The 21,399-nt window shown below is 41.2% G+C and overlaps 1 protein-coding gene and 1 long non-coding RNA gene across 2 annotated transcripts in view; both read left to right on the top strand.

Annotated features, from left to right (window-relative positions):
- The window catches only part of LOC308485552, a 190,600-nt gene that overhangs the window by 104,073 nt on the left and 65,128 nt on the right, over positions 1-21,399 (top strand). The window lies entirely within an intron of this gene.
- The window catches only part of FHIP1A (FHF complex subunit HOOK interacting protein 1A), a 79,018-nt gene continuing 59,419 nt past the window's right edge, over positions 1,801-21,399 (top strand). Inside the window, exon 1 of the mRNA XM_081021346.1 lies at positions 1,801-1,960. The gene's annotated coding sequence lies outside the window, so the exon portion shown is untranslated. The remainder of the gene's footprint in view (positions 1,961-21,399) is intronic.

Genomic DNA, 21,399 nt, shown 5'->3' with positions numbered 1-21,399 from the left:
GCTATGGCAAGGCCCGGCAGAGTCTGCCGCAGCTGCGAGTAGGCTTGGCGGGGGCCATTGCAGCTGCAGGAAGCCCTGGCGGGGATAGTTGCAGGTAGGCCCTGTGAAACCTGTTGTGGCCACAGGTAGACTGCAGCCACGGGAAGGCCCAATAGGGCCCGCTGCAGGCCGCAGAATATTGAGGAGGCCCAGCCCTACTTGAAAATTTTGGGGGGCTTGCTCTACCTCCCCCATGGCACTCCTAATACTAGAAATTGGGTCCATCCAACAAAGGTGAGTGTGGGAAGATTCAGGACAGACCAAAGAAACTTCTTCACACAATAACCAAGCTAAACTATTGAAATTGCTCCCACAAAATGTAAAATGATGGTCACCTACTTGGATGGTGTTTAAAGAGAATAAGACAAATTAATGGAGGAACAAGTCTATCAACAGCTACTTGTGCTGCCTACAGCCTTCCCATAGGAATCTGGTTAGCCACTGTAAGAACAGGATCTTGGTGGAGATGGGCCTTTGGTCTGATCCACCAGGGCTTTCCTTATGCTCTTAACCTTTCGTTACTGCTTGAGACAAAAAGGGAAAGTCTACGCTTGCCATCTTAGCTGTCCCTGCTACTTCTGCTACCTTCATTAGCCACAGGAATCCTGCTTTACTTTTCTCATTATTGCTGGTGAGCAAGGAAAGGCCCTTGTCCCACCTACCTCACATGGTTGTTGTAAGGACTTCTGGATCATGCACATGGACAGCCGAGAACTCTGTAGACATAATCTTGCCAGGGGATTTACGTGGTACTTGAAAGCTCCTAATTTTGCCTGAATTGTATCCTATGCTCTACACCAGCCATCCCAAAACTCGGCCCTCCAGATGCTTTTGGACAACAATTCCCATCATCCCTGACCACTGGTCCTGTTAGCTAGGGATGATGGGAGTTGTAGTCCCAAAACATCTGGGGGGCTGAGTTTGGAGATGTCTGCTCTACACAGTTACTTGTTGAATCATATTATATCAAACCACTAAACTCAATCCTTTTTCTTTTCCCTTTTTCTGTTGCCCCTTAGTGACCGAATTTCAGCTGGCATTGGCAGTCCGATTGGATCCCATCAGTCCGTGTAATGCGAGTTTTTATTGTAGCGACGATACTCCTCCCTGAACCTCCTTGACATTTTGCAGACTTGGAAGGAACCAGAAATATTAAATGGGGGAAGGGGCAACAACAGAGAGGTCTCCACCTCCTACTTGCTCCGAGTTGTCAGGAGAAAGGTGCTTCGTTTGCGCGGAGTTCAGGGCAGCTAAGCAGAGCGAGCAGGCAGCTCATGATGGGACTCCGCAGAGGCCAGGTCCTTAAAACCGGGTGGAAATCAAGGCTCAGGAAGTTAAGCCCCAGAGGTGCGTGAAGACACTCACGTTACATGTTCCAGCTCTTTCTTCCTCGTGACTCACACGCCCCAAAAACCGAGGCCCGCTTGCAGCCCGCGCTGGCTGCCTCCTTACGCACCCCGCCGCCCGCCCAGTTTCTCCATTTCTGCGCCGCCCGCCCGCCGTCAAACTGCTGTTGTTCCAACTCTCTTTTCTGGAGAGGGGCTGGCAGGGACTCGGCGGAGCAGCCTCTCCTTCTCCCCCGCCCTTCCCTCCAGTGCTTGGAGGATTATTGCTCAAAGCCGGCTGCTCCAGCGCAAGGGAGGGATTTACCTGCTGCTGGAGCTGTTGTTGTTGTTAGCAGCGCCTCCCCGCCTCTCTCTCCAGAGGCAGCAGCGCAGCGGCGCCCAGAGGATTGCGCGCGGCTCAGCCAACTCCCAGGGAACCCGCTCGGGGGAGCGTGTGCGCGTCGGGGGGAAGCGGGCGGTTCGCGCCTCGCCGAGGAGAAAACTTTCTGCTCTCCGGACATGGGAGGCTCACTACTCTAGATAAAGCACCGCCGCCGAGCAAAACAACTGCCGAGGAGGCGCTCGAGGCCGCCCAGGTATTCCTTCGCTCCTTTTAATTCTTTAGTGTTAATCTGGTGTGGCAGCGGCTCTCCCACCCACGTGTTTCTCCCGAGAGGAATTTTCTTCTTCAGAGGACTGTCGCGTTTCTTGAGTCCCGGACTGAGGGGTCGCGCCGGGCTGTTGGATGCTTTGCTCCCATGGGGAGTGGGTTGCGACCCCCGGGAATGACGCCGTTTTGACCTCGAATTACCACTGCGGCCTAGGCAGGAGCCGGGTGCTGCGCTTGCTTGCGTGCGGCGTTTTCTTGTGCCTCCCAGAGGTGATGGGCCAGTTCAGGTTTCAGAGGAGGAGGAGGGGCGCGCCTATTGCAAAGCTTGAAAAGGGAGGAAGAAAAGAAAAGAAAGCCTGGAGAGGGTTTGTGAGGTCTTCCCGCCTTTGTCGGGTTTCTCCCTCACCTCCTCCTCCCGTGCCTGAAAGTATTTCTGAAACACTTGTTGCTTCTCGGAAAACGTTTGGAACCCAGGAGTTTTCTCTCCCTCCCTCCCCCACTTAATTGTCAGCGTGCCTGGTTGCAAGAGGCGTCCGCACAAAGCATTGCAATTTGCAAATGCAGGAGGGAGGGTTGGGTGCTGCTTGCCTCGGGTTTTGTAAGAACGCGAGCGGCAGATGACTCAAAAGTCTTCTCTCTCTGTCAAACTCTGCCCTGACGAAACCGGTCTCTCTCTTGAGTTAACAAACTTAATCCTCTCCCTGCTGGGGAATGGATGCTGCTGCTGTGGGAGGGGCGAACAGGGAAGCGACTTTCTTAGCTAGAGGAAGGTAGCAACACGTTACAGCAAACTTTGTTTACTTCACATCGCTGCTAATAATTACAGTACTGTTCTGTTTTAAAATTGATTGGATCGACCCTTTCCCATTGCCCCCAGAAAAGGGTTAGGTTGTGGTTATTGCCATTCCATCCCTAGATGGCCTGCACTAATAGTAACTGGCAAGCTGACAAAATTATATAGGTCACTGGGAAATAATTCCAGCTTAATCGCCTTTATCTTTTTGGCTAAGAGGGAAAAGAGTTTCCGCTTACCATAGAGATGGCTGTTTTGATCAAAGTAAGGCTCTTTTCAGAAATGATGCTTAGAGTGATTTTTTTCTTTCTTTCCTCATTTCTTGCACTTTTATATCAACTATCTTTGTTTTGGCTTTTCCTGGAACTAGATATCTGATGCACATTTCCCAAACATTTTATGAGCAAGGAATGATCCCATTTACACAATTGTTTTCCTTCCTTGAAGCCAGTATGATTTACAGCAAAGTAATATGTGATCTAGGAATAATTTATAGTACCTGTAGTTTGTCAAAGAATATACAGGTTAGTTGTTTAAAAATGCATGCATATTTGTTTCATCAGTTGCATGCAGCATGAACCTCTGCTAGCAGATATACTGGCTTAGAGAGCAGAGGAGAGCTGCAGATAGTGGTGAGAGATGCAGTGAGTCCATGTATGGAAGACTTTCCCAACCCAGGACACTAGGTTTGTGAAGGCTGATGTGAAGTTTGCATGTATACAAGTGAACTAGTGCTCAGGCCCCTGCAGTCCAAATTATTTTCTTAAGGTTTGAGTATGAAAGTTTGATGTTTCTAGGGTTCTGTAGGAGACACTTAAAAGGGTTCTGTTAAACATGTAAATTCACTCATAGCTCAACAGGTTGTGTGGCCCTGTCTCCCTTTCCCTCAGAATGGGTACCTAAAAACTGATTTCTGGCTGGCTTTCCGAATCTTGATTCTGGCCTCTAGGTGCGTATAAGGTCATCACATGGATACATTTTAGTGAAGTTCTTCATTACAACATTTAAAATAAGCTTGAAGTTTTACTTTCAGCAGTTTGATGCCTAATGAATCTTAAGGCACAAGCTTAAGCATCTTTACCATCAAATAAGTTTGGCTGGGTGAAAAGAAAGCTTGTGAGTGAGTGAGTGAAGGGTCCTTACATGTTTAGGCAGTAACTTGATTCATAGCTATCAAAGTAGGCCTTGGTTATGAGTAAACATGTACATGACACTATGATTTATTTTGATAAAATAGATTGTTAATTTCTTTCTTTGGGTATATTGTATGACTGGAGATTAGAGATAAGGGGAACATTAGTTAAATAAGTTTTTTGGAAATCATGTGAGCGAAGTCATTTTATTATTCTAGGCACATAACTGTGGGGGTGAAGAAGGCATAGAAAAGCTGTTTCAGCAAATGAGCTTCTAAAACCACAGTATTCCTTTTAAAAAATATATTGATTAACATAGAATTGCTTAACTGCTTTCTTTAATTTTGTGAAACTGGGGGGTGGAAGAGTTACCTGTAGTCTGATTTGACACAGACTGGCTGGCCTGTGTGAAGTCTGTGACCTAAGCAGTCAGCCATGTAGGTTGGTTTATCAGAGTCTTGACAAAACTCCTGTTTTTGCTGTCTATTTGAAACTATAGTACTGTACAGAAAGGCAAGTTGTGAAGCACTTGGCAGATCACAATACTTGGCTGGTAGAATGTTGTTTGACTTGAAGTTGGTTACTGATCACTTGTTTCCAGTTCCTTGGTGCATGCATGGATTAAGGAAACTAGTAATAATGGCATCCGTAAGTGATGATGTTCTCCACTAATTGACACGTGATTGTGTTTAGATGTTGTTGTCTACTTTCTGTCTAAAAATATATATATTTGCAAGAGCTTAGTATTTGTAAACTTGATCCTAAGCAGTCATGCATTTTATTAATAGGAATATTAAAGGTCATGAACCAGTTGCATTGAATAGCCACAGCTTTTAAAATTGTGCCTTTACTCTGCCATCTGGCTTTCAAATAATGATAACTGAGCCTTTGAATGCATTATCGTTATCTAGATTTAATGATTTCCCAGGACATTCTTGTGTTGTTATCACAGTAAATCTGAGATCATTACTTGATGCAGAAAACCTTGTGACAAGGTTTCAGGACTTTCTAGTATTTGACATGTAGGCTGGTCTAAAGCATGCTTGTTGAGGGATGGCTGAGACTATGAGCCTGAGGTTTCCTACAGCTCGTTCATGTAGCACTAAGTCATGGTTTAGTGCCGTGTCAAGCAAGGTCAATCTAAGTTGTTGAAAGCACAAATACCTACTGTGCTGTTCTGATTGCCTTGCTTTCTCATGCTACTATAACTTCTTAGATTCTGTCTTTCTTGCAAGCGCAGTTTGATTATGTGTTGCCGGTTCTTTGCAGTACTTCATATGGCTGGGGCTTCCAGTCTTAAGTGTCTTTTTTTTTTTTCAATAACAGGACTATCTTGAAAAGTAAAAACTTTGCTATTCTTGTGCAGAGGTATTTATATTTCAGAGTTATTTCTTCTGCGCCAGCCACTGTCCTTACCGTTTTCATCACCCATTGTCTTGCCTGTGCTTTCTGAGGACTTCCACTCCAATCCTCAATATTTACTATGTAGAAACCCCTAAGGCTTCCTCTTGGAACTTCCGGTTGTGATCTGAATTCCCTTGGAGGAGCAATATGCCAAAAATGTCAGTTGGGTACATTACTGCAGCTGGCTACCTGACAAAGCAATCATATGACTGGTTCAGGAGGCAGCCAGCTTCACATTCCACCCATTCCACACTCCTTTTGGGGACCTTTGCGTTACCTTAATGATCACTGTCAGGCTCTTTCTGTACTATATATTTCAAGCACTATATTATTATAATTATTTATTAAAGTTGTATATGGCCCTTCATCTGAAGATTGCAGGGCGGTTTACAACATAATCCACCCCCCAAAAAACTCCCACAAAATGCAGAATATAACAACAACAACAACAACAAAAACCAACCTACAAACACATTTCCAAAGCCATATATTGTTTAATCCACCAAAGACCTGGTTGTAGAGGATCATTTTCACCTGGCGCCTAAAAATATGTAGTAAAAGTGCCAGGCGAGCCTCCCTGGGGAGAGCAGTCCACAAATGGGGAGATACCACAGAAAAGGCCCATTCTTGTGTTGCCACCCTATATCACTATAGCTGTCATGGCTACCCCCAAAGAATCTTGGGGAGTGTAGTTTGTAAGACTTGTTAGGAGATACCCATATTCATGTTACAGAACTACAGTTCCCAGAGTTACACCATTCTGGAACTGTGGCTCAGTGAGGAAAATGGTTGTCTGTTGTCTATGGGGTGTGTAACCTGCATTTGAAAAGCCCTGAGTGCAGAGGCCTTGGACAAACTTACTTGTAATGGCAACACACACCATCTTGTGCAAAACATTTACAAGGTGAAATATAAAGGAAATAAATGTATATTACTCAGCAACTGAACATGGCCTTGCAGACAGACAGCATTGTGAGCAACTTCGCTTGTTAAATCTTAACCTGTCTGGTGTGATTCAGTGCGGGTCACAGTAAAGTTGGGTAAGTTGAAAAGGCCAAAGTTACTGTCCAGTTTAGGGAAAAGCAGTTTTCATACAATGTAATTCTGGGTGTGTGTTTTTGGCAGTTCTCCTTTCCCTTCGCTTTAACTACTGAACTTTTGACTGTTCTCCCAAACTGCCTGCCATGGCATGTTATCAGGAATGTAAAGAAAGCTACAGAAATTTCAAGCTTAATTCCTTGATCCTAAGAATAGTGTAGGGATGCGGGTGGTGCTGTGGGTTAAACCACAGAGCCTAGGACTTGCCGATCAGAAGGTCGGTGGTTCGAATCCCCGCGACGGGGTGAGCTCCCGTTGCTCGGTCCCTGCTCCTGCCAACCTAGCAGTTCGAAAGCACGTCAAAGTGCAAGTAGATAAATAGGTACTGCTCCGGTGGGGAGGTAAACGGCGTTCCTGGGTTCTGCTCTAGTTCGCCAGTAGTGGCTTAGTCATGCTGGCTACATGACCCGGAAGTTGCACGCTGGCTCCCTCGGCCAATAAAGCGAGATGAGCGCCGCAACCCCAGAGTCGGCCACGACTGGACCTAATGGTCAGGGGTCCCTTTACCTTTAAGAATAGTGTATTGAAAGTAAGCACCACTGAGTTAAATGGAATTTGCTGCTTTGTATCACAGCCTAATGGCGAAGGAACTGGCAACCCACTCCAGTATTTTGCCATGAACACTCCATGGTCAAAAGATGAAGCTTTGAGAAGACATTCCAAGGCATGCTCTGGTTCATGGGTTCACGGAAAGTTGAGCATGACTAAGACGACTGAACGACAATCATGATCACAACCTAAATAATATGTTCGTGCTTCACATGCCATGATACCTACCAGAATAGGACTACTGTGCTATTCCAACTGCTTATGGAAAACCTCTTTAATGTAGCTCCTGCTCCTTGATGGAGTCTTCTTTTAGTCAGAAATGATTAATGGTTCAAAGGAAAATTTCCAGCTTGTTATGTTACCTTTCTGTTGTGGCAAATGTAGTGAGTAACTGTCACAGTTTGCCACCATTCATACTCAGTGCAGTATTATCTGAAGTTTGCTTAGTGGTATTATAATTGTGTAGCAACAGCTGCATAGGGATAGCATTTTCTCTACAAAGTTGTCTTTCAAAATGGTTGGGATGTGAAAATAGATTTGCCCAAAGCCAGGATGCAAATAACATCCTCTAAATCTGTGCTTCTGGAATCTTGGGGTTGAAGCCAATTAGTACCCATCTGCTGATGGAAGGCGCGTTTGGATTTGATATCCCGCCTTTCACTCCCTTTAAGGAGTCTCAAAGCGGCTAACATTCTCCTTTCCCTTCCTCCCCCACAACAAACACTCTGTGAGGTGAGTGGGGCTGAGAGACTTCAAAGAAGTGTGACTGGCCCACGGTCACCCAGCAGCTGCATGTGGAGGAGCGGAGACGCGAACCCGGTTCCCCAGATTACGAGACTACCGCTCTTAACCACTACACCACACTGGCGTTGAACAGCAGACTGTTCAACACTGAACCACACTGGTGTTCACTGCGTTGAACAGCAGAGCATCCCATCAGCTCTCCCGCTTTATTATTCAAGCTGCAAAGACTAGCTTTTTCTTACTTGGTTACCTAGAAGCAATTCTTATTTGATACCGGCCCAGGGATGGGGAACTTTTGGTCCCTCTGATGTTGTTGGACTGCAAGTCTCATCAGCCCCAGCCGGCATGGAAATGGTCAGGGATGATGGGACTTGTAGTCTAAGTACACAGTGCCTACTGGATTATCCTCATCTGCACATTGATTAACACTCTCAAAGGACAGTGGTTCCCAATTTTCCCCACCATTGGGCCTTTTGAAAGTTGCTGAGGGTCTTGGTGGAACACTTAATGGTTTTTCTGCCTATTGTAGCAATTATAATGTGCTGTGCTCAGTGTTAGAAATTCACCAGGTGCATTTTGCAACTTGTACTGGTCTAGTTGCAACAACATGGAGATCTCTGGATGCCAGTTTGACAACTGACATTTCCATGTGGCTGTTCCCTTCAGCTTTCTTAAACAGGTAAACAGAAGAATTTATTTATTGCATTTATATCTCACCTTTTTTCCCAATGAGTGCATAGTTCATCCCTCCCCCCATAGTTAATCCCTACAGTGACCTTGTGAGGTAAGTTAAGAGGCTGTGATTGGCCCAAGGTCCCCCAATGAGCTTCATGACTTGTGTGGGGATATGAACCCTGGTCTCTCAGGTCCAGGTCCGATACTCTTCACCACTATACCACACTGGCTTCCTAGAGAACTTCTGCTATGGGGCAGCTATATAAATTAAGTAGGTAAATAAATGGGGAAAGCAAAAAATGGGGAAAGCAAAATTTTCCAGAATTTGTTTTACAATATTCTGAATTTTTTATTTGATGTTTTAATGTGTTGTAAACTACTTCTACAAATGGTATAGAAATGAAATGAATAATAATAATAATAATAATAATAATAATAATAAATGTTATTGCAAAAAAACCTAATGCCTAGGCATTCCGTTGTAGTGACCATAACCTAGGTTTAAGGTGCCGTTTGGTGATTAGTGTATATATCTGAGTTCCTAACATCAATGTGGAACATAGGAAGCTACTTTATGCAGAGTCAGGCTATTGGTTTGACAGACAGTGTTCTATACGACGACTAGCAACAGCTTTCTAGGGTTTCAGGCAGTCTATCCTAACCCTACCTGGAGATGTGAGAATTGTGACCTTCTGCATGTAAAGCAGATCCCCTTTATCACTGAGTTTTGACCATCCCCAAGGGTGTAATATAAGAGAAAAGCAGCCATTTTGAGGGAAAGCCACCCAGAGTGGCTGGGGAAACCCAGCCAGATGGACTAGGTATTAATATAATATAATGTAATGTAATATAATATAATATAATATAATATAATATAATATAATATAATAATATAATATAATATAATATAATTTGCTTTCAATCTGTAAATGGGAGAAAGCGCATGAGGTATTGTGCTTCAATACAAGACAGTTGGCATTTCCCCTTTCCTCCCCCCCCCCCCCGTGTTTCCTTGCCTTAAATTAGATTTGCAGGGGTGGGTGAAGATCTCATGAAACAAAACGCTGGGTTTTATAACTAGTTTGCTTTTAGTCAGTACAAAGTTCTTTCTCATTTCAAAGCCCTTCGGGAAATCACTCTGGGGAATTTTTGCCAACAAGATTGATAGGATTTACTCCAAACCATTAAAATAATAATAATCCACAGAAATATAGATTAATAGTCTGCTATGCTTTTTCAAAACTGTTGGGCAGTGTAAAGGTCAAATAATAGTTAAATATGATGTGAGGAATGAATGATAAATAATGCCACTAATACCATGAGACTTCTCTTTTTTGGGATGCGGGGGCTTGGATTCTGATTTTGTGCATGTTTAGGTAGAAGCGGGTCCTTAGGTAAGGACGCGGGTGGCGCTGTGGGTTAAACCACAGAGCCTAGGACTTGCCAATCAGAAGGTCGGCGGTTCGAATCCCCGCGATGGGGTGAGCTCCTGTTGCTCAGTCCCTGCTCCTGCCAACCTAGCAGTTTGAAAGCACACAATGCAAGTAGATAAATAGGTACCGCTCTGGCGGGAAGGTAAACGGCATTTCCGTGTGCTGCTCTGGTTCGCCAGAAGCGGCTTAGTCATGCTGGCCACATGACTCGGAAGCTGTATGCCAGCTCCCTCGGCCAATAAAGCGAGATGAGTCAGAGATGAGCGCCGCAACCCCAGAGTCAGCCACAACTGGACCTAATGGTCAGGGGTCCCTTTACTTTTACTAGGTAGAAGCAGTTCTTATTGACTTCAGTAGGATTTGCTCCAGAATGTGTGTGTGTATAATTCTATCCCAGTAGAACAATCTTATGACCCTGCTAAGATGCTTGGTCCTTTAGAATGCGTTGTTGTTGTTGTTGTTGTTATATTATATTTCCACAGTTTTAGGAGGCATAATATTGACATTAATACATTATCATTTAAAATGGGGAATTGCAAAGGAACTCTTACTGTCTGGAGTAAGACAGTCCTACCTTTCTCCATCTGATACAACTGGGGAATTGCATTGTCATCTGCTAAAATATAGGTGAATAAAGATGACACATACTTGAATGTAGAAAGGTTTTCAGCTGAATACAGTGGAAACCTGGTTCTCAAACGGCTTAGTTATGAACAAATCGGCTCCTGAACACCGCAAACCCGAAAGTAAATGTTCCGGTTTTCAAACGTTTTTCAGAAGCCAAATGTCCAACGCAGCTTCCACTTGAGTGCAGGAAGCTCCTGCAGCCAGTCGGAAGCCGTGCCTTGGTTTTCAAACATTTCGGAAGTCTAACGGACTTCCGGAACGGATTATGTTCAAGAACCAAGGTACCACTGTACATTTAAAATATGAATCTCAGAATTGTTCAGTATACTGATATTAATTATACATTCAACACTTTCCACCCAAGATCTTTTAAAATGCTGTCTTTAGTAGGTGCAAGATGGAAGTTTTGTGAAGACTGTATATATTTTTACACCACAGGGCAAATGAAACACAGGAACAGCTTGATTTCTGCCTTGTTATGAAGAATAAACATGAGGGTATAAGGTTGTTTAACCTCTGTTCTCACTTAAATTTCTTGTAATTACTTCAGGCCTAATGGGAATACTACCACATGCAGTTACTGGACCTAAACAACAACCTCTCATTATACACAGCTATCAAGTGTTGATGATATTTGGCTGCTAATAACATTAAGGGTGGTTTGTGCCTTAACAGGGATTTTTTTTTTAAAAAAAGTGAATTTACTTAATGAAACAGAACTGATAATACACTTGGTCCATATATGCACAAATTGGCTCATGAGATAAATATAGTGGCATACCTCACTTTATTGTGCATAGTTTTATTGTGCATCATAGATAGTGCTTTTTTTTACAAAAGCACTGGAGCACTGGAGGAGCTGCTGGTGCTGCTGGTGGATTGGAGACAAGGCTGCAGGAGCCTGCCCAGCTGCTCCTTGTGAGGATGCAGGTGCCTGATCAGTCAGCAACTACCAACATCAAGGTAGTGCCCTCCATCAGCCAGAAGATTACGACTCGCTGAAGGCTTAGATCAGGCACGCCCAACTCCCAAGAGACTGTGATCTACTTTCAGTATAAAAAAACTGGCAGTGATCTACCCATTGTCATTGGAGGGAGGGGGAACGTTCGTGGGGTAGGTGGATTGCCCAAAGTTGTTGAGCTTCTTTTGCGGAGGATTGCCCAGAGTTCTTCAGCTTTTATTTGTTAACTTTGGGTAAACTTTATTTAATCCCACGATCGATAAGGGTCTTGTGATCTACCAGGATCAGCCAGGGATCTACCGGTAGATCACGATCTGGTTGGACATGCCTGGCTAATGCACACTTAATAGACTACAGTGTAGTATAAACATAACTTTTATATGTACTGGGAAACCAGAAAATGTGTTTGACTCGCATTTGGCGACATTGTGGTGGTCTGGAACTTGAACCCACAGTATCTCCAAGATTATACCTGTTCTTCTGTTCTGTACACAGTTGAACACATTTTAGCTCTCTCTGTGTATGCTGTGAAACGTTTTACTTACCTTCTTTGTTTGGAGCCAGTTAGTTTCTGCTATTGCACACATCCTCCTGCCTAGCTTAAAAATGTGGAGAAGTCTTTGAAAACCACAAGAAAAGTTCACTTGAGGTGTTGCTTATTAAATATGATTTATAGAGATTTCTCAGTTGTGTCTCCGCGCTGCAGCTGGAATACTAGACAAGCATACCATCTAAATAGCCAGTTATACGTATCCCACATACAAGAGGGGACTGGACGATTACTGACTCATTTAATGAAGATAGAGACATGCAGAATTTCCAGCTAGCAATATTCTGAGTCATTCCACCAAATTTCATTTTAGTACACAGCACACAGGGAAGGCACTTTAAAACACGCCTTCATTATTTGAGTTTGTGGTATGTTAACTGTCAACTCAAAGTCTTAAGATGCTTACGGAAGTGATAAATATATGTTCAGAGGTTTGGCTCTTTAAAATATGAAATATTTACAGTGCATTCCTGTGTGTGTCAACGCAGACAGAAGCCCTAAGGGACTGACTGCCAAGTAAATTTCTATATACTGTATTTACAGGGTTGAAATCCCTTTGTAACTAAACAAGGTAAATTTTGGATACTTCTAGAAATTTAGATAGTCATTTGAAAGTTATGAAGAATATTTGCATGTTACCTACAGTATATAAAAAAATAGTTTATTGTTTTTGATACGTTTAGAAATAGTTTGGAACTTCACTGGTTGAATCCATAGCCGTAAAATTCAGCCTTTCCTCAATTGAAATTGTGATTTCTTTGTATCAAATGGGTATTGAGGGGCAAGTGATTAAAATGTAATTTAATACTGTACAAGACTAGTGTAATTATATTATGTATCCATCACTTATCAGTGCTTACATAAACTTGTGAGAATGTAGCCTAATATTCATAACCAGTAAATGGTTCTAAAAGGGTTTTTTTTAATGAGTTAACACTAATCTATTGCGTTAAATATATGACATCATAGCGTATGTCAGTTTGTGCACTGTTCACTTAGCACAATATCATTTATTAAATTAGCACAATGTTTTATTAGAAATATGACATTAAAGAAATAGGACTCGCTAATTTGTGAATTTATATGGCTTATGTCTCACAGGTCTGTATTAAAGTACAAGTGGTGGCCATTTTAGGTGCGTCCACCATTGTGTGGGTCCTTTTGGACCTGGAAGAGGGATGAATGGGGGCGTAACCGGCTTTTGTGTGCTCTGCTGACGTCTAAAGGGGTGTAATGCACACCGCTAATGTGTACGAGCTCCAGGAACAGAATCCCCGCACAAAATGGTCACTGCCGCTATATATGAATAAGTGGTTAGGATGTGCAAAATATTCTTCCCACTGAGCTGATGGACAAAAACTGTAAAGTTACTCATATTAAGTCAAATTTTAATTTATGATAGGAGCATAATGAAGCTAATACACAGTAAGGCAGCATACTGGATTTGATTCAGTTGGTGACTTGGCATCTCTCATGACGATTGTACATAGAAAACAGCGGCTTTATTCCATTGGGCAATATCCATCATCACACTGGTGGATGCTGTGAAATTCGCTGCTTCTGTCCTTCCCCCCTTGCAACCTTGAGTTTCTCCTTCCATTCTGCAAGCAGTGTGACAGCACTGGAAGTCACCCAAGTGTGTGCAACTTTAAATATACAGCTCCTAAAGTTGTGAAGTCACGTACGCTTGGTTTTCTGGAGAAGGATAATGGTGAGGGAATTGATTAATGCCTCTAGTTATAATAATTGAGCTGCTTTTTTACATACCTGTTAAAATCCTTCATTTGCAACAATGTGGAAAGTGTCACCAGGCAAAGTGAACCAAAAATGTTATTTCAAAACTGTTATCAAAGATAATGTGCATTGTGTCAAAAAGCTGCTGCTCTGACATTGGATTAAAAAAAGCAGTGCTTCCCTATATTCTGCCATGACAAGTGTGCAGCCAAGAGGGAATAAGTACATTCCTGACCTTTGGCTTGGATCCAATTTCAAATTCCTCCTTTCTCACCTCTCTTGTCTCATGAGACATTTACAGTTGTTAAGTCATTTGGCCTAAAGTCAGAAGCCTTTGATTTTTCAGAAGGTCATAGTGGAGTGCTTTTAGACTTGGGTTGCTAACGCACTAAATTAAAATGACCATGTGATTCTGTGTAGATTTAGCCTTTATTTTTGAATAACCTTTTTATTGGGTTTTATGAGCAAGGATCATATGAGTAATAAATGATGCAAATAAACAGACCAAATCTTCTCATGTCGTTTGTATAGCACAAAAATAGCATAATAAATTTGCAGTAATATCTACAACAAGAATATCAAACCTATCCATTCTTAAGGAAATCAGCCCTGAGTGCTCACTGGAAGCACAGATCGTGAAGCTGAGGCTCCAGGACTTTGGCCACCTCATGAGATGAGAAGACTCCCTGGAAAAGACCCTGATGTTGGGAAAGATGGAGGGCACAAGGAGAAGGGGACGACAGAGGACGAGATGGTTGGACAGTGTTCTCGAAGCTACCAGCATGAGTTTGACCAAACTGCGGGAGGCAATGGAAGACAGTAGTGCCTGGAGTGCTCTGGTCCATGGGGTCACGAAGAGTCGGACACGACTAAACAATAACAACAATATCTACAATGTATGGTTCAAAGTGAAGATAATAATTTAAATTTAAATTTAGATCAATCAGATTGAGCCAAATGCTGATGGGTGGGATTGTTCCTTTTTTTGGAATACTGGCATAGGTTATAAAATTAAACCACACTTGAATGAAGCCATCTTTCTTGATCCATCCATGTGTCTGCCATAGTTTATTTGTTGATCTTTCAAGGAATGCTGTTTCCTAAACTGTTTTGTACCAATTGTTTATTGTTGTGCCAGAAAGGTCTTTCCAGTGTCTGCTTATGGTTTGTCACACTGCTAGTAATAAATGGCTTATTAATTCTACACTGTGTAAATCTAGGTTGTTGTCTTGAAATATATTTGATAAAGCTAATTATGGTTTGACTTCCAGTTGTTTCATTATTTTATTAATTTCTTGGAATTACGAATTCCAGAAAGGCTGGAGTTTTGTACATTCCTGCCACATGTGGAGATGTGTGCTGGGTCTGGAGCAGCCCCTTCAGCAATGTGGTGAAGCACCAGGATGGATCATGGCTAGCTTCCTAGGGATAGCACCTATATATGAGTGTTAGGGTTAATTTTCTATTGCTGAAGGGATTTATTTTGTCCAGAGTCTGTTCCATTGATTGGGTCATGTTCATAGCCAAAACCTCATTCCTGTTGATGTATAATAGGGTTGAATGAACTCTCTTATGCACTGAGTATAATGTTATAGATTGCGAATATTATACCGGGCCTTGGCCTTGTCCATATTACAGATCTTTCAGATGGGCTAGTAATCTTGTGGCTGCCTTATTGGTAATTAGGTTAGCCAAAGAAAAAAGAAAAAAAAAGTGTGGATTTGATGGAGTAGCAGCCAAGAGATTTGTAAGTTTCCTAGTTTAGTCCACATTTCTTGGTCTAATAGTGGTGTATTTCTGTTATAAAAGTAACATAACTAGTATAGATCTTTTGCCTTCCATCCAGCCACATAAATTTGTCATAAAGTGTTGTTTGCTGAACAGCCTCAGCAAAGCCCCGCTGTGCCTCCGGCTTGTGAGGAGACCCTCCCCGGAGCTTGAAGAAGACTGCAGTCAAGCCTTTCTTTAATAAAAGTGGTTTCTTGCTCAGGAGAAATAAGGGAAGATATCATCCTGCTTCTGTGGTTCATCCAAACAAAGGCATACCAGCTTGTCTGTGAAGGGAACTGTGGACTAAATTAATAATACGTGCAGGCACAAATATATTTCAAGAAGTATGACCTGCCGGTAGAATCCTGCAATAGAATAACCAATAGGGACAATAAGGGAAGTGAATATCGGTTCCAGTCTAGTTTCAGTTTTTGCTTAGAAGGTTCAAGAAAAACCAGTTTTTCTGTTATTCAGTGTACGTACAATGCTGTGTGTGAAATAAGATTGCCTTCAGAATGTGACCAAAGAGTTTAGGCAGATTTTCATTGTAAATGTATGACTACATTTTTCTTTTAAAAAATAAAATAAAATAAATGGCTGCCTTGTTATGATCTGAATTTGATTTTCTAGAATCTTTTCCGAGAGTTTTTAGAAACTGTTTTTGGTATGTGTGGTTGGAATGGCAACTTCAATATATCTTGTAGATGAAAAGTTATATTGGAACATGACTTTTGCTGTAAAGCTCTTTTAAAAATGAAACAGAGCAACACGTGCTTCAAAAATTATAAATCTTTGGTAACCTGAATCTGTGCATATGGAGCTGTATCTCTAGCTTTTCTGTGCAGTAACGAAAGCTGATTTTCCACCCGCCAGAAGCTAGAGCATAAGATAATTTTAGGACAAAACTATAACTTACTATAATAGATGTTGGTTAGCATATTTGTTTACAACATTGTAGGTTGGTTCTTGAGACGGCCTCCAAAGATAATAGCCCTAACTTGATGTCGGCTGTAATGTTGTAATCATTCTTACTGAATTAGAGTGATTGCACTGAGTAATCAAATTAACCTCTAGCTGCTTTTGTATAGGTTGATTAAGACATACGCTTCATAAGCATTTACATCCTTTGATGTTTGATAGCTATTGAACAGGTACCATCTTACTGGATGGAGACTGAAAGATTAAAATAATTATAACAGAGTGCGTAAAAAAGGAAGTGTGGCCAGTACAGAGAAAGAAATCTGATTTTTGCAGCGAGTTGGCAAGGAGGTGTAATGTAGGGACTTCAAGGGCATGTTATGGCTTTGAGGGACCTGATGCTGTCTTAATGACTAGAGTTGTCTAGGTGATTCCTGCTGAACCTGGAGTTTCCCACCATGCTGAAAAGCAGTGCCGGATTTACGTATAAGCTAAACAAGCTATAGCTTAAGGCCCTGCTCTCTTGGGGGCCCCCAGAAAATTAAAGAAAAAACACACCTGGATGTACATTTCCAAAATATAAGATAAAAAGCAAAATAAAACCTATATACAGCAACAGTGTTTTGTGTTGAGTAGGCTCCCATGATGTAAGTAATGGGCCCCGCCTGCTAGCCTGCTCCCTAAAATATCACTGGTTTGCTCATTTCTATATACAGTGGTACCTTGGTTCTCAATCTTAATCTGTTCTGGAAGTCTGTTCCCAAACCAAAGCGTTCCTAAACAGTGACAATTTGTTGTTGACAAAGGACAGCTGGACATATAAAGGGCCCCATTACTTTAAGTAGCTTAGGGCCTCATCAAACCTAAATCCGGCTCTGCTGACAAGTTAGGAACATGAACCAATATGAACATGAAGATGCTAAGAAACATCCACAAATCTTTGTTTGCTTTGCTCAGTGAGAGCTCATTTGTGCTTCAGCAGAGGTTTTTTTAAAAAAAAATCCCACCCACCTACGCAATAGAAGAGGACAAATCTGTCTAATTAAAATATTGCCTTGCAATTTGCTACTGAGCTCTATAGGTGGGTTTTCGGGGGGATGAAGAATTGAAATGTTTTGTGGAAAGTATTACTATTTAAAGTAGGTTAGTGTGGGTAGTGTAATTTGGAATGAAAAATTACAGCTTTCGCTGGAAAATTTTCTCATGCCCTAGAGCAATGGTTCCCAAACTTTCCTCTCCACAGGCCACTGGAAAATTGCTAAGGATTTTAGCAAACCACTAAATGAAGGTAGCAACTGTATCGCTCTGTGCTAGACGCTGTATTATTTTAGATGTCTTTTTATAGCTTCTTTTATTTATTTTATGGTATTACAATTTAAATTCTAAACTGCAGTACAATAAAATACAATACATAATTTGAATTCCACAAAACTCAAACGGTATAATACAATATAAGAAATAAAAAAACAGTGAAATACAATAAGATCAATATGAATATTAAATGCATTGGATGCTCTGTCTCACATTGTCAGCCACAAATTCACAGACACACCATGGACCACGTGAATGAAGCTCATGGATCACAGTTTGGGAACCCCATGTTAATTTTTTGTCCCAGTACACTACAGATATTCAACCTGAAATATTTGAGTGAGGGAAAGTTAAAAACATCCTTAATGTGGTGTTAGGTAGAATCTTTTTGCTAGAAGACTGCTTGTAAATATTTAAAGACATTAGCGTTTACTTCCTTTACATTGTTTACGTTGAAGAAGAAAAAAAACCTCAGCAACTGAAAACTGTTGACATACTAATAAATGTTTAGTAACCAAAGAACTGTGCATGATATGCAACTCACATACTGGTTAGGATTAATCACCTAAAAAATTATTAATTACAACTTTGAAACTGCCAAGCTTGGCTAATATTGTATTTGCAACTGACATTCATTTAGTCATTGCTACTAAGGAAGGTATGAAAAGAAAATTCTGCAGCAGAATAAAGCACTGGAGATGATATGTTTTAGCAATTTTTCAATGGAAAATTCTATGCATTACGTCACTGCTGTTTGTCTCTGATAGCAATTACTTCCCTGGTGAGCGAAGAAGTAGAAAACAGGTATTCTGCTAGTGCAAGTAGCTAGAATATTTGTCCTGAGTGTGGAAATTAATGTTCAAATTCCCACTTCCCCAAGAAGCTCATTGTGTCTGTCGCCTTGGGCGTGTTGCTATCTGTCAGCCTAATGTACTTCAGAAAGTTGCTGTGAGATAAAATGGGAACCCCATGTATGGTGCCTTGACTTTCTTGTTAAGAAAGGACAAGATAAACTATCATGGCCTCCTTTCCTGTCTGTCTTGTGCTGCCACAGCTATTACAGGTACACATCCTATCTTTTTAAAGATTGGACCGCCAGTGTAAGTTGTTCAGTGCTTCAGTTCCTGCTTGGAAAAGCCATGCCACTAAATTGCACATGTGGCTTTTCCATTTCCTGTTTGCTGAAAATGGCAACCAAAAGCAGGTTGAATGCAATGTGTTGTATTTCTTTTAATGGGGAGTAGCTCTTAGGATACTGAGTTGTAGTCTGTTCTTCATCTGTTCCTATTATTATTATTATTATTATTATTATTATTACAGTGGTACCTCAGGTTACATACGCTTCAGGTTACATGCGCTTCAGGTTACACACTCTGCTAACCCAGAAATAGTGCTTCAGGTTAAGAACTTTGCTTCAGGATGAGAACAGAAATCATGTGGCAGTTGCGCGGCAGCAGCGAGAGGCCCCATTAGCTAAAGTGGTGCTTCAGGTTAAGAACAGTTTCAGGTTAAGTACGGACCTCCGGAACGAATTAAGTACTTAACCCGAGGTACCACTGTATTTATATACTGCCCTTCATTATAAGATTTCAGGGCAGTTCACAGAAAAAATACAGGATAAAAACAAGTAAAGAATTAAAACAAAATACGTAGCAAAACAATGACCCCTCCCTTCCCACAGACACGTTTAAAAGGCTGTGGAATATTAATTAGTCAAAGGCCTGAAGAGGAAGGTTGTCTCCTGGTGCCTAAAAATATATAATGAAGGCGTCTCTGTGTGTGTATATAACCAAAAGCAAGTCCTTCGATGCCTTTCTGGCTGTTCTTGTGGGACATCAGAGAACAATGAAGCAGGGGTTTAACCATATTTTTCTGGTTTGGATATCATGGAAAACTGGTTTAACAAGCCAGAATATCAACACCAAAGCTGATTGTTTGAAGGAAGGAGTATGCACATGTTGAGACCTATCTGTATCTTTTCTGTCCAGTAATGAAAGGTAATTTTCATTATGCACGTACAGAACTAAAGAGAATATGACTCTTTCTGCCTACCTTCTGCTAAAATGGGCAAGGAAAGAGAGGAGGAAATGTGCAGACACACAGCTCCCCCCTCCCAATATTATTTTTTTTACTTATTAATACAAAGAACAGCAATTAACATTCAACCATTCCATCACCACCAAGTATCAATTTATTATAGTAAACTTTTAAGTCCTTTCAGTATTTAAACAAAGATATCATTCACAAGTTTCTATGTGCTGTTGGACTCTTGTAACCATGTTCTATCGATGTTTTATATGTAGTAAAACTATGCCACGTTGATTTTAAAAAGTTGTGTCTTGTTTTTGACCCGATAAAGCAAACCAAAGTTCTTTTATTTCATAGGACATTCTTGTTTACAAATATTGACGAGGCGTACATGATTTCCCTTCCTAAATTAATATAAAGAAATAGGTATTTGGTTGCAGGCAGATTTAAGTGTCCCCGGAACAGTGTTGTTCAACTTTTTTAAAAAACCAGTGTGTTTAACTTGTTTTTAATGCAAATCATTTTTTTCTCTACCTTGATTTAGATGTAAGGATTGGTAGAGTAAATAAAGAAAGCACATATGCAAGGTCGAATGAGGGCTTCTAACCCATGCGCAAAACCAAATCCAGATTTTGTTGCTTGGATGATCTTGGCATGAGGCCACATGATGCTTTGTATTAGATTTCAGTTTAGTTAGGCCTGTTGGCATAACACAAAGCTATGTAGCTGCACCATTATTTTCTAGAGTTAGTGGCATGGAAGGCATTTGCCTTTTCAATTGCTTACAAATGTAATGGGTGGAATTTATGTGAAATTGCGAAGTTGCCAGAATAGCCCAACAACCTAATCAATCATGCTTCTCATACAACTTCTAAATCAGCCTTTCCCAACTTGGTACATTCCAGCTGTTTTGGGCTGTTCTGCGCTGGCTGGGTCTGATAGGAGTTAGTACCCTCCATCTGTCTTAGACCAAAAGTTGGGCAAGATTGTTCTAGACTCTAGGTAATATTTTTTTGGAAACTGATACCTTCCCAGTTTTTATGCAAAGCATGTTGATAAAAACCTGTACATGGAAATGTATGTTCATGAGATATGCCTTATGTTTGTGACTCACACATAGGAAAAATTGAGATGAATGGGTAGACTTGTAGACTTGATGTGTAGTTAATTTGCTTCTTCCTTGCATGCCATTTTTAAAATTAATTTATCTTCAGGCCTGGCATATTTTTGCTATATATATCTGTGGCATCACAATAATGATCATTTTGTCTCATTTCAAGTTGCTGGTATATATTTTATTTGGCTTACCTTGAAAATGGAAAAGTGTGGATTGTGTGTCTGTTTGATTCTAATGTTTTTGGCTACTATAAAGTTATATTTTTCATGATTATACTATAGCAAATCTATTTGCCGCAGGGAGCTACAGATCTGGAATTACAGATTTCATAGGCAGATTTTTACCTTAAAAGAAACTTGATTAATGAGTGATTGATTTAGGCATTGGGTCAGGTAGGAGGATATATGGGCCAGAAAGCCTTTCCTTTCCTTTGTGTTTCTTAAGGTTAAATTCTTTTATAAATTGAGTTGCAAATGAATGCTGTATATCTGGTAGAAATGAAAGATGAATTGATATAATTAAAGAAAGGCTGTTCTAAGAGCTTCTGCTAAATGAATTCTCAAAGAAGAGCTGCGGTTTC

The sequence above is a fragment of the Podarcis pityusensis genome (genome assembly GCF_964106645.2).
Source record: "Podarcis pityusensis genome assembly, chromosome: 9".
In the NCBI taxonomy this organism is placed as follows: domain Eukaryota; kingdom Metazoa; phylum Chordata; class Lepidosauria; order Squamata; family Lacertidae; genus Podarcis; species Podarcis pityusensis.
The sequence above is the reverse complement of the archived record's forward strand: the minus strand, read 5'-3'. Positions and strand labels throughout refer to the sequence as shown.